This window comes from Terrapene carolina, unplaced genomic scaffold, assembly GCF_002925995.2.
Source record: "Terrapene carolina triunguis isolate 2854851 unplaced genomic scaffold, T_m_triunguis-2.0 Scaffold234, whole genome shotgun sequence".
Taxonomy (NCBI): Eukaryota; Metazoa; Chordata; order Testudines; family Emydidae; genus Terrapene; species Terrapene triunguis.
The window spans coordinates 16,792,236-16,803,189 of NW_020664585.1; the positions used below are offsets into that span (position 1 = coordinate 16,792,236).

The following is a 10,954-nucleotide window of genomic DNA, read 5'->3' on the forward strand; positions in this document are numbered from 1 at the left end:
ACACACACACACACACACACACACACACACACACACACACACACACAGAGAGAACACCTCAAAGCTGTTCCTGGTTTTTGGTCACCCTCCCAGTGTGCTCCAGACTCTGGAGTCTTTGCTATTCTTTCTACACCAATTGTCCTGGTAACATGTACTTTGCTTGATCGCTGTGCGGCTGGTCCCATACGAAGGACATCTGGATTGTGATCACCATCAGGAAGTGCCTGGCTCGCTGAAGGAGGAGTTATACCTTCACACAAGAAGGTCACTCACATTCTGTGCTGTCAGGCACCTACTGCTTTTGAGAGCCACTCACAAAACTCCCCTGGAGTGGTCAGAGCCATCTTCTCCCTGGAATTTCTGATCTGCATCTGCCTTGGGAAGATAAGAGACTAAGTCTGGGATTCCAACCAAAGTCTTTCTCACATGGTGGCACACTTCAGTTCCCGCTGTGCCCAGGTGGAATATCATGCACAGAGCATCTGCCATAATTAATTCTCAAGAGTGCAAACAACACGTGAAAGGCCCCCTCCCCCCAATGCAAAGCAAAGGCCTTCTGGAGTTTAAGCTTACAACTGTTCCCAGGGGAGATTTTTAGTGCAAAGCAATGTGCCAGCCAAAACCAACCCAATTGTAGTTGGTTTTGATCTTTACCAGGAATTACTAGCTCCCCTCTGGGAGAAAATCCACCAAGTGAATTTTGTTTCCAGTCAGCTCTGACTCACTCCACCCCACTAGGACATCCAGAACATTTCATACAGCGGCCGTTTAAAGCGCAGCGATCTGTGACACCCACTATTGACGCGAGAATACATTGGGGGGAAATAGCTGGGGGCTGGCCTGCCAAATGTTGAAAAGCAGCTTCTAAATTATGCCTGTGATTTTATGAGTGAGAGTCTTCAAATCTGCAAAGACTTGGCTGTGCACACGTAAACCGGGTCATTGCTTACAGCGTTAGGCCTCTAACTTCCCCCAATCTGTTCAAAGTAACTTCAGCTGCAGAGGGCAGTGTGCAAAATCTGCACATGCAAAGTCACTGGTGCATATTTACACATTGCTTCATGTGGACCAAAAAAAATGATGGGCTGCTCCAGTTTTTCTATATTCTATTGTTAAGCAGAGAAGAAGTGGCATAACCAATCAGCTAAAAACCTGGAATAATCTCCTTTTGCCAAGGAATGTGGTGGGTTCTCTGTCACCCGGAGTCTGTAGATCAAGACTGGATGTCTCTAGATATGCTCTAGGTCAGCCAGATGTTATGGGCTCAATGGAGGAATCACTGGGTGAAATTCTATGGCCTGTGTTATACAGGAGGTCAGACTACATGATCATCTGGCCTCAAAAGCCATGAATCCTCTCCCCAGGCTCTTTGAAAAGAAAGAATTCCAGTTGAATGATACCCAGAGATGGGCCAAACCAGAACACAGATTCTAGCACCCCCAAACTTCGGAGAGATATAAAATCAGAACCAGGACCCATATTTTGCAAATGGCCCCCATAGGATTATGATAAAAAATTAGTAAATTAACCTACCAATACCTAAATCGCTATACATCATCTTACAATAGAGTGCTCTAATAACCAGCCATAGAAGCCAGGTACAGAGGCTTTTCCAGCACATATTGGATTTTGATGCCTTTAGGCACCATCATTTTGGCTTGACACATAACTCACCTCTCAGTCCGTCTTGTCCCAACAAACGCCACAATTTAAAAGAGAATGTCATGGGACTTTGCAATGGGAGTAACGGTTCTGGAAAGCAGCTGGTATTACACATAGCTCATTCAGTACCTGCTAAGACAGGGACATGCTGGCCGCCACTTCCCGCAGCTCCCATTGGCCTGGAGCAGCGAACCACAGCCAGTGGGAGCCGCGATCGGCCGGATCTGCGGACACGGCAGGTAAACAAACCGGCCCGGCCCGCCAGGGGCTTTCCCTACACAAGCGGCGTCCCAAGTTTGGAAAACACTGTGCTAAGGGATCCTTTGTGATCTACTGGTGCAAGCACACCCCAACCCTGTGTGTTTTAACTCAGCAAACAGCACAGATATTCTGCTGTCGTTTAGGGGGAGGTGTGAAGATGCCTCTGGGATCAGATCTCAGATATCCTGGGGACACACAGATGTATTCAGGTTTGCAGTCCAGGTCACAGCGACCCTGGATCAAAACCCTGTTTAGAATCCTATCTGATGGCATAGAATGGGAAAGGGATGTTACCAAAAACCTCTGGCAAGCGATTAAGTGGGAGCTCTGTCTTTAGAAGTCTCAGGGCTTGGCACAAGGATGCCTATGAGGCCTTGCGTCAGAGATGCCCCGTGATTATCAGACACAAGCTGTGGATAATTAGAAGAACTGCCTGATTCAGGATTCAAGTAGGATGAACCTGACAATGTCTCTCCACATTCTTGATGGGGGTAACAAGATGCAGTGACCTCAGAAGACACATTTTCATGAATGTCCTAGGGTCAGTTGCACCTTCATACTTTGTTGCACATCTATTGTGTGTGCAGAGAACATGTGCAACTGTAATCATTTTGGCAGGGCAAACATCTGCGCTTGCTAAATTTGTGGGCATGGTTTAGCAGCTCAATCGAAAATTACTCCCTAGAAACTGCAGCTGTTTACAATCCAGCAAGCACCATTTACTAGAACATACCACCTCCCAATCACTCACCTTGATGGAAGGGTCCCCGAGGGTTTTCACTAGAAAGTCCTTTTTTCCTGGGATTAATATCTCCACCACTTCGGTTCCCATTAGGCGGAAGCTTGGCCCACAGGCTGCCACTAATCAAAGACACAACAATCATTTACAATCATCTCAGGATGTTTCACGTTTAGAAATCTGCCTCAAACAGCACCAACTTCTGGGATGAACAGTCCTCTCCTACCTCCAGTCTATACCCCACCAATGTCTTCAATCATTCATTATTTTTATTAATAAATATACACATAAGTTAATGCCCAACAGCTCCAGTGAGGTCTGGTTCTCCATCCTGCTACGTGCTGTACAAACACAGCTAACAAGACAGCCCTTGCCCCAGAGAGCTTTGGCAAATACAAATTAACCTGTGAAATGGACTTAAGTGCATTCAGGGCCCAATCCAAGTTCCATTTCGATCAGTGGAAAGACTCCCCGTTGATTTCAGTGGGAGCTTGATCAGGCCCCTTGCATTTTGCAAACAACAATTGGTTTGCAACAGTCCAATCATAATGTAGATTAGCAATGATTTTCCTACCTTTATTTTCCTAAATACCGTTGCTCGGCGACTGGCTTGAAAAGTACCCTGCACATTGTCTGGCCTGAGCCAGCAAAGATGTCCCTGCGGATTTTGATTCACGAGTTAAACCTACAGAGATTCAACCACACTGCTGTCTCCTGCTGCATCTGTTCGCGATGTACGAACAACTGCGGCAAGGCAGTATTTATATTCTGACATATTTATGCATTTCATACTTCTGCAGTAAGCGATTAGGCAAAGCAGTCCTAATGCTGGAAAGAGCTCACCAGATGAACCGTGCTTGTGTGGGATGATCAGCTGCTGGCATGAATCTGCATGGATTTTGTTACCTGCTGCAATATAGACATCAATATGAAGGGATTACACTGTAAGAACATGAGCGGGGTTCAGCTTTCTCTAAGTGACCCAAGCACATGCCCAGCGTGTTTGGATGAGCAGATCAAATAAAAGATCCATTAGACGGCAAAGCAGTCCAGGCCCACGTTCCTGGAGGCTGAAATCAAGGACACATTTTCAAGCTCGGAGTAAGTTAAAGAAACCTGATGCCATCTGCAATGGCCCTCAGCCTGAGCGTGCCAACTGGACTAAACATTTTCATTAGATGTCAGCCTTAAGTACAGTTTTGTGGGATGCTGGGTTTTCTGCAGTAACTCATCAGCAAAATGCTTACCTGGGGCTCATAAACAGCAATTGAAGCTTCATGGAATATATGCTGCTTCTGCAGTAGATCATGTAGTTGCCTCTCCTCTCAAAAGCACTAATGGTTTTAGCTTCTTAAAGAGTTGATCTGCTCCTGCTGCTTGTTCCTTGCCTGAGGCCATTGTAACCCTGTGTTTCATTTTGGCTTTTTACATCCTGATAAGTATTCGAGGCCTGACTCAAAGCTCGCTGAAATCAGTGGGAGTCCTTTGGCCACAGTCATCCTCGGAACAGCCCTTTGACAACAACAAACTCCAGTGACAAAAGCAAAGCATTAGGTGGCTTCAAACAGGGATAAAAGCAGCAAAACCAGATGAACTCTTGAGAAACTAAGATCCCGTCTGAGGGCAAGTGGGCAGAACATGAACACCTTGTGCTTTGACAGTCCTTTCTATCCAAGGAGTTCCAAAGTACTTTCAAAACCTGCATGAACTAAGCCTCACAATGTCCCAGGCATAGGCATTGACTCTGTGGGTGCTCTGGGGGGTGCTCAGCACCCGCAGGGCCAGATTAAATTTATGTGAGCCCTGGCACCCAAACCGTGGCCCCGCCCACCACTGCACCCCGCTCAGCCTCTTCCCTCCCTCCTGCCCGTGCTCCACCCTGAGGCTCCACCCCTGCTCCCTCTCTTCCCCCTGAGGTCCCGCCCACCACTTGCACAGGGGTGGAGGGGGTGGAAAGGAGCACCCACCGGCAAAAACAAAAGTCAGCGCCCGTGGTCCCAGGGAAACAGGAAAGTATCTTTCATCTCATTTTACAGCTGCCGTGTAGCAGTTCAGGGCCTGTTCCTGCTCCCTCGGAGTTCAATGGGAGTTTTGCTATAGACTCTGATCACAGCAGGGTAGCAAGAAGGTCTTTCAGGAAGTCTTTGGCAGAGCAAGAATAGAAGCCAATTCCCAGCTCACGCCTTAACCTCCAGACTGTTCTCCCTCCAAAAGAAAGGCAGAAAATAGACACCAACAGCAGATTTCAAAAACAACCCAGACAAAACAGCTTGCAAAGATTCCCATCAGGCACTACTAAAAATAATATTTCCTGCGTATATGCATTATTGCCAACTCCAAGCATCCAACATCACACGTCAGGCCCCAAAAGCATGAGATTGGCTTAAAAATAATAGTTGGGGTGTTTTTTAATTTGCCTTTGGGTTCTGAGGCCCCTAGAGGGTCTTGGTTTTCCAGCTTTTCTCTGCAACCATGAGGGCCAGAAATTCCTTTTTTAAATGACAGCTGGCATTCTCACCTCTTTACATACATGATTATAGGAGTTGGGGCATTAAGAAAAACACCAACTGTTGCGAAACGTGGCATCACCACCATGTTTCGTATCCTAAGCACTTTGCAAACCTTAGCCAATCATAGAAATGTCGTGCTGGAAGGGACCTTGAGAGCTCATGTAGTCCATGCCCCTATGCTGATGCAGGATTAAGAACCATCCCTGACAGGTGTTTGTCTAGCCTGCTCTTAAAAACCTCCAATGACAGGGATTCCACCACCTCCCTAGGTAACTTGTTCTGGTGCTTAACCACTCCAGAGTCAGAAAGTTTTTCTAATACATAACCTAAATCTCTGTTACTGCAACCTAAGCCAGTTACTTATTGTCCTACCCTCAGTGGACATGGAGAACAGTTGATCACCGTCCTCTTTATAACAACCTTTTACATATTTGAAGACTGTTATATCCCCCCTCAGCCTTCTCTTCTCCACTCTAAACAGGCCCAACCTTTCCTCCAAACACTTCAATAAGGCAAGCAAAAATACACTTTCCTTTATAGACAAGGAAAGAGATTAAGGCCCCTGCAATGAGCTCTGTCCAGGGGGAACTCTGTGCATGCAGAGTCATTGCAGGATCAGGGCCTCAGTGAGATGGTTCAAGGTCACAAAGGGAGTCATGGCTGGAATTAGGAGGAGTTCCTGGTCCTGTACTCAGATCACCCGTCTCTCGTTAAAGCGACTGGCCCAAACAATGGACCTGTCCACCAGAACTATCTGTTTGCAAAGTCCATACAATTTTGTTCACATGTGTTTATTTTTTTGCTGCCCGACTCTTGTGAGCAACCCTACAGTAACAAAGCAGGGCGTGATAGAGATCAAACCAAAACAACATAGAAAGAAACGAGATTTCAGTTACAAACGTCCCGTTTTTAACCCCTCCCCACCCAAAAAAAAAGGTTTTTCAAAAGATGAAGATTCCGTTGGCCACATCCTTTAAAGTGAAATAAACGTCTTTGTAAGTCCCAGGGGGTACGGGAGCAGAAGATGGCAGCTCCGATTTCCACACCTGCTGCCCCCTACAGAAAAGTTTAACAAGAATGTTTATCTGGAGAAAGAAAAATGAAAAGCTAATGGATAAGCAGACACGCACTGGGGATTGAGAGAGATCCTGGCATGTCTCATTAAACCTGGAGATCCTTTTTTCCTTTCAGTGCTAAATCCCACTGCTGGAGCTCTCCCCGGTGTCTTTCTGGGGCTTGGCAGTGTTTGGATTGCTTTCAAATGTAAGGTTCCCCCTTTTGTTTGTTTTCCAAATGGTTAGAGAGCTTTCTCAAAACACAAGCTCCTGCTGTTTGTTTCCTTCTGCTTCGTTAGCTGTGTCTCTAATTAGCAACAGGCTCCCTTGGGCTTCCCTGAAAGCAAAGCCACTCCATGTCAGCAGAAAGCCATCCAGGGACTTGTCAGAGCTCAGAAAGGATGCCAGCTGGTCACTGCGCTCCAAGCACTCGTGGTGCTAACACTGCCAGGAAGATAGGGGGATCTATTTATCCACCTGATTCCCAAACAGGCTCCATCCTTATTTTAGAGAGAGGCTCAAGCTGGACTAGAACCCAGGAGTCCTGCTCCAATCACTAGAAGACATCTCTGCCCAGTATTCTGCTGTAATGGCCCAAAACACAACAGGCCAAATTCCCCTCCGTTAGTTACATCAGCGTGACCCTGTGACGTTGTGCAGTCTATATGGTTTTATAAAAACATGATAATAAGTGAATATAATGTAACTGGGATAGTTTTATAAAAAATTGATAAGTGACTATAATGCAACTGGGATATGCTTCGTGCAAAAGGTCTCTTGTAAGGTATCATTACAAAGTGCATAATCTACTGAGTATGTTCATCTGATTTGTATAAATGTACCACTCTTGTATCTAAAACTAGAAATATAAAATGTAACTCTGAGGGCCTATTGTAATTATGTAAAGTGTGGGCCATTAATGATGGTTTGGAATCTTAATGACTCCCATTGTCTGCAGATGGCTGTTTACCTGTGAGTCTCCCTGTATATGTGTGTGCTGGCAAGTGAGTAATGAAGTCTTGCAGTGACATGTGATCATGTCACCTGAACTGGAATCCATCTTTAACCTGGTGCTTTTCCAGTGAGGGGGGGTGGAAACCCAGAGAGACAAAGGGTTCCCGCCTTATGCAAAAGATATATAAAGGGGTGGAAGAGAAGAGAGAGGGGAGAGGAGCCATCATGGAGAAGCCCCTAGCTAACACCTAAGCTGGAACAAAAGCTGTACCAGGGGAAAGAATTGTGCCCAGGCCTGGAAGGTGTCCAGTCTGAGAAAAACTTACTGAAGCATCTCTGAGGGTGAGATTATCTGTATTTAGTTTGATTAGGCATAGATTTGCGCATTTTATTTTATTTTGCTTGTGACTTACTTTGTTCTGTCTGTTACTACTTGGAACCACTTAAATCCTACTGTCTGTATTTAATAAAATCACTTTTTATTTAGTAATTTACTCAGAGTATGTATTAATACCTGGGGGAGCAAACAGCTGTGCATATCTCTCTATCAGTGTTATAGAGGGCGAACAATTTATGAGTTTGCCCTGCATAAGCTTTATGCAGGGTAAAACGGATTTATCTGGGTTTAGACCCCATTGGGAGTTGGGCATCTGAGTGCTAAAGACAAGCACACTCCTGTGAGCTGTTTTTGGGTAAACTTGCAGCTTGGGGACAAGTGATTCAGACCCTGAGTCTGTGTCTGGAGCCAGACTGGAGTGTCTCGCTCAGCAAGACGGGGTGCTGGAGTCCTGAGCTGGCAGGGAAAACAGAAGCAGGGGTAGTCTTGGCACATCGGGTGGCAGCTCCCAAGGGGGTTTCTGTGATCCAACCCGTCACAGACCCTACTCATGCCGAGGGGTAACCGAGAGGGACACGTGGCCCTTCGGCTCGCCGGAGCGTTACTGGAGCACTAGGGGCTGCTGCTGGAGGAGGTTGTTCTTGCGGCTTCTTTCAGTCAGTCTTGCAGCAGCTTTTCCTAGGAGCGAGCTGCGAGCTCAGCAGCTGGGGGCTCTCATGGAGGCAGAAAGCCCTTGAACATGCCATGCTGGTGTCAGGCACCACTGTGTGAGAAAGGGGAAGGGCACAGACTGAGCCCAGGGGGGCACTAAGGTTGTTTTCCTCCTTCGCGCCCTCCCACCAGCTTCCATCAGCAGGTCCCTAAAGAGAGGGAGTTTATTTAATTCCCTGCGGAGGCCAGATCCTGTTGCTGCCACAATGACTGATGGGCAAGCCCAGGACAGACAGGAGGATGCTCTCTGTCTCCCTGTCTCTTTATCCTGGCCCCCAGGGTCCCTCCGTCTCCAGTTTCTCCCACTGAGCCCGCAGCCAGGGCACATGCTAGCACAGAGCTCTCGTCCAGGCAACGCAGGGCCCCTCACTGTTATTATATTAGCGGCGCCGTTAACAGCAAACGTGACTTACGCTCAGCGGTGCGAGGCTGGGCGCACAGCTCCCTGAGCAGGGATGTAACGCCAAGAAAACCCTTACAGACAAACAGACAAACTTAAGGGCCCACAGCACTACCCAAAACTGGAGACACTAGCAGTAGCATGGGGGGTGGGATTTGTAAGAACCCAGTTATTTATCAGTCTTCTCATGAAAGCCGCCATCCTTCCTACATGGGAGATGGGCCTGGCCATCCCCAAGCTTTATGGCACAGGCCCATCTCAGACATGCTCCTCCTCTCTCATCTCTAAGGCCCAGATTGAAACCAATGGGAATTAGGCCCCTAAATATGTTTATGGCTCTGGGCCTGGGACCGATGTTGCTTAGCTCCCAGCTATTGGCCCATTTAAAGCCCCCATTCTAATTATAATCCTTCCCCCCATTTCCCAGCCCCACTGTTCATCCTTTTCCTCTGCTGGAATTCCTGATTCCAGCCAAAAACAGGAGTGTCCAATAGCACAGGTAAGGCCTCTGCTTGTGGTGTTTCCACCTTGACCAGATGCAGGAAGCAATGGCAATGCCAGGAGAAAGCCTGAGATGTCTGCCCAAGCGAGCCGCTTCCAGCGGCTCTGCTAACATGCAGGTAAGCACCCAAATTGAACCATAACTTCAAACCCTTCCACCCACCTCGACTAAGACAGGAAGCATGATTGCTGCCCAGGGGCCAGGGCCAACTCCCTGCACCACACTCTCTCAGCTCAGCCTAAGCCTCCATCACCTTTCAGCCACAGCGTTCTCCCCACCCTCACTGGCTCCTGTGTGCTATTCTCATGCTTTTGCCACTGCTATCCTCTCCAGCAGCCGGGCTCCCTCTGCCTCCAGCTACTGGCCCTGCTGCAGCTAGGAACCAGATGCACAAAAGCTGATGGCATCAGCCTACATGCCCCCACCCCCACTACCCTGGCATTGGTAACAGGACTCCATTGGGGGCACCGCACCTCTGACTCACGCATGAATCCCAAGTGGGACTGGATGCAGGGGACAGTGGCTATCAGACCCAGAGTGCCCCACGTCCAAAAGCTTTCCCTGCTCTGGGGAGCAGTGTAGACCATAGGGCAGGCATATTGCCCCTGCCTCCCCTAAAAACTAGAGATGGGCCTGACCCACAAGTTCCAAAGTGTTCAAACCATTAGAGAGGGAGGGGCCTCGTATCAAATTTGGATCTAGAATCTGGACTCTGAATCCCTCAGAATTGAAGGGTGTTTGGATGCCAGGTATAGTTTCAGGCTCATTTCTCCGAAAGGATTTTAAAGAAAAATGAACAATACAGTTTAGTGAGCACATCTGGCCAACGAGCCAAACACCTAGAGATCACATGACTGAAGCCAAACCAGCCACCTCTGTAAATTTACACCTTCCAATAAAGAATCTTATTAAACTGTCCTAACATGTGTGCATATGTGTAAGAGAAGGTGAGTGCGTGTAACAGACATGAATGTACATAGCTCTCTGCCTCAATGTAAGGAATGCAAAACCATGTGAATAGGGAAACCACTGAAAACGTTCCTCATTGAAAACGTTGTTATCTGAAGCTGACAATGTTCACACTGTTCTATTTAGAACCTCCTTGGTACCTATGGTCTGAAAAACCTGGAGGAAGATGGTACCAGGCAGGGAATCCACTCGGACAAGAAGATAAGGCGAGTCCTGATAAAGATCTTCATCTCCATTTTGGGGGCATAAAGATTCCAACATCCACTGTAAGATGGGGCTGTGCATGGAATTCTGGAGCTCTCCTCAGAAAAACCATCGGGCGCATAGTGGCTTGGAATTTGCCCTTCTTGAATCCTAGTTTCTGCAAACCACTCATCAGCCAAATTCTTGCCTTCATTCCCTTGCAGTGAATTGGCCTAGTAGCGTGTTCAGTTGTGAAAACCGTACAGAATTGGGGCACCTACAAGAGCATTCTAACTTCATTCCCTTGGGACATCTCAGCTCCCCAAGTTAAAGTGATAGCCACACTCCAAGGTTTTGCAACTGTAATGAAATCAAGATAACCTTTTGGCATTTAAAATGACGGAGGTCAAATCAGAGCGCCCTTTGGCCTTTCCCTATGACCTTGAGTCAAAGTGTGTTTCCACAGAAGGTAAAGATCATTTGGCTTGATCCTGATGTAGGGGAAGGCTCAGAGCTTTAAGGTACGTCTGCTAACACATTAGGGCTGTTCCAGGGCCGGTGCTACCATTAAGGTGAACTAGGCGGTTGCCTAGGGCGCCAAGATTTGGGGGCGCCAAAAAGCGGTGCCCCCCAATTTTTTTTTTTTTTTTTACAGCTTTCCTCCCCGAGCG

The 10,954-nt window shown here is 47.4% G+C and overlaps 1 long non-coding RNA gene across 2 annotated transcripts in view; it reads right to left on the reverse strand.

The window, feature by feature from the left end:
* The window catches only part of LOC112103943, a 19,386-nt gene extending 16,025 nt beyond the window's left edge, over nucleotides 1-3,361 (reverse strand). For both annotated transcript variants that reach the window (XR_002907880.1, XR_002907879.1), the window contains exons 1-2: nucleotides 3,237-3,361; nucleotides 2,675-2,784 (exon numbers count right to left, since the gene is read on the reverse strand). This is a non-coding gene — a long non-coding RNA (uncharacterized LOC112103943). The remainder of the gene's footprint in view (nucleotides 1-2,674; nucleotides 2,785-3,236) is intronic.
* Nucleotides 3,362-10,954: the final 7,593 nt, after the last annotated feature.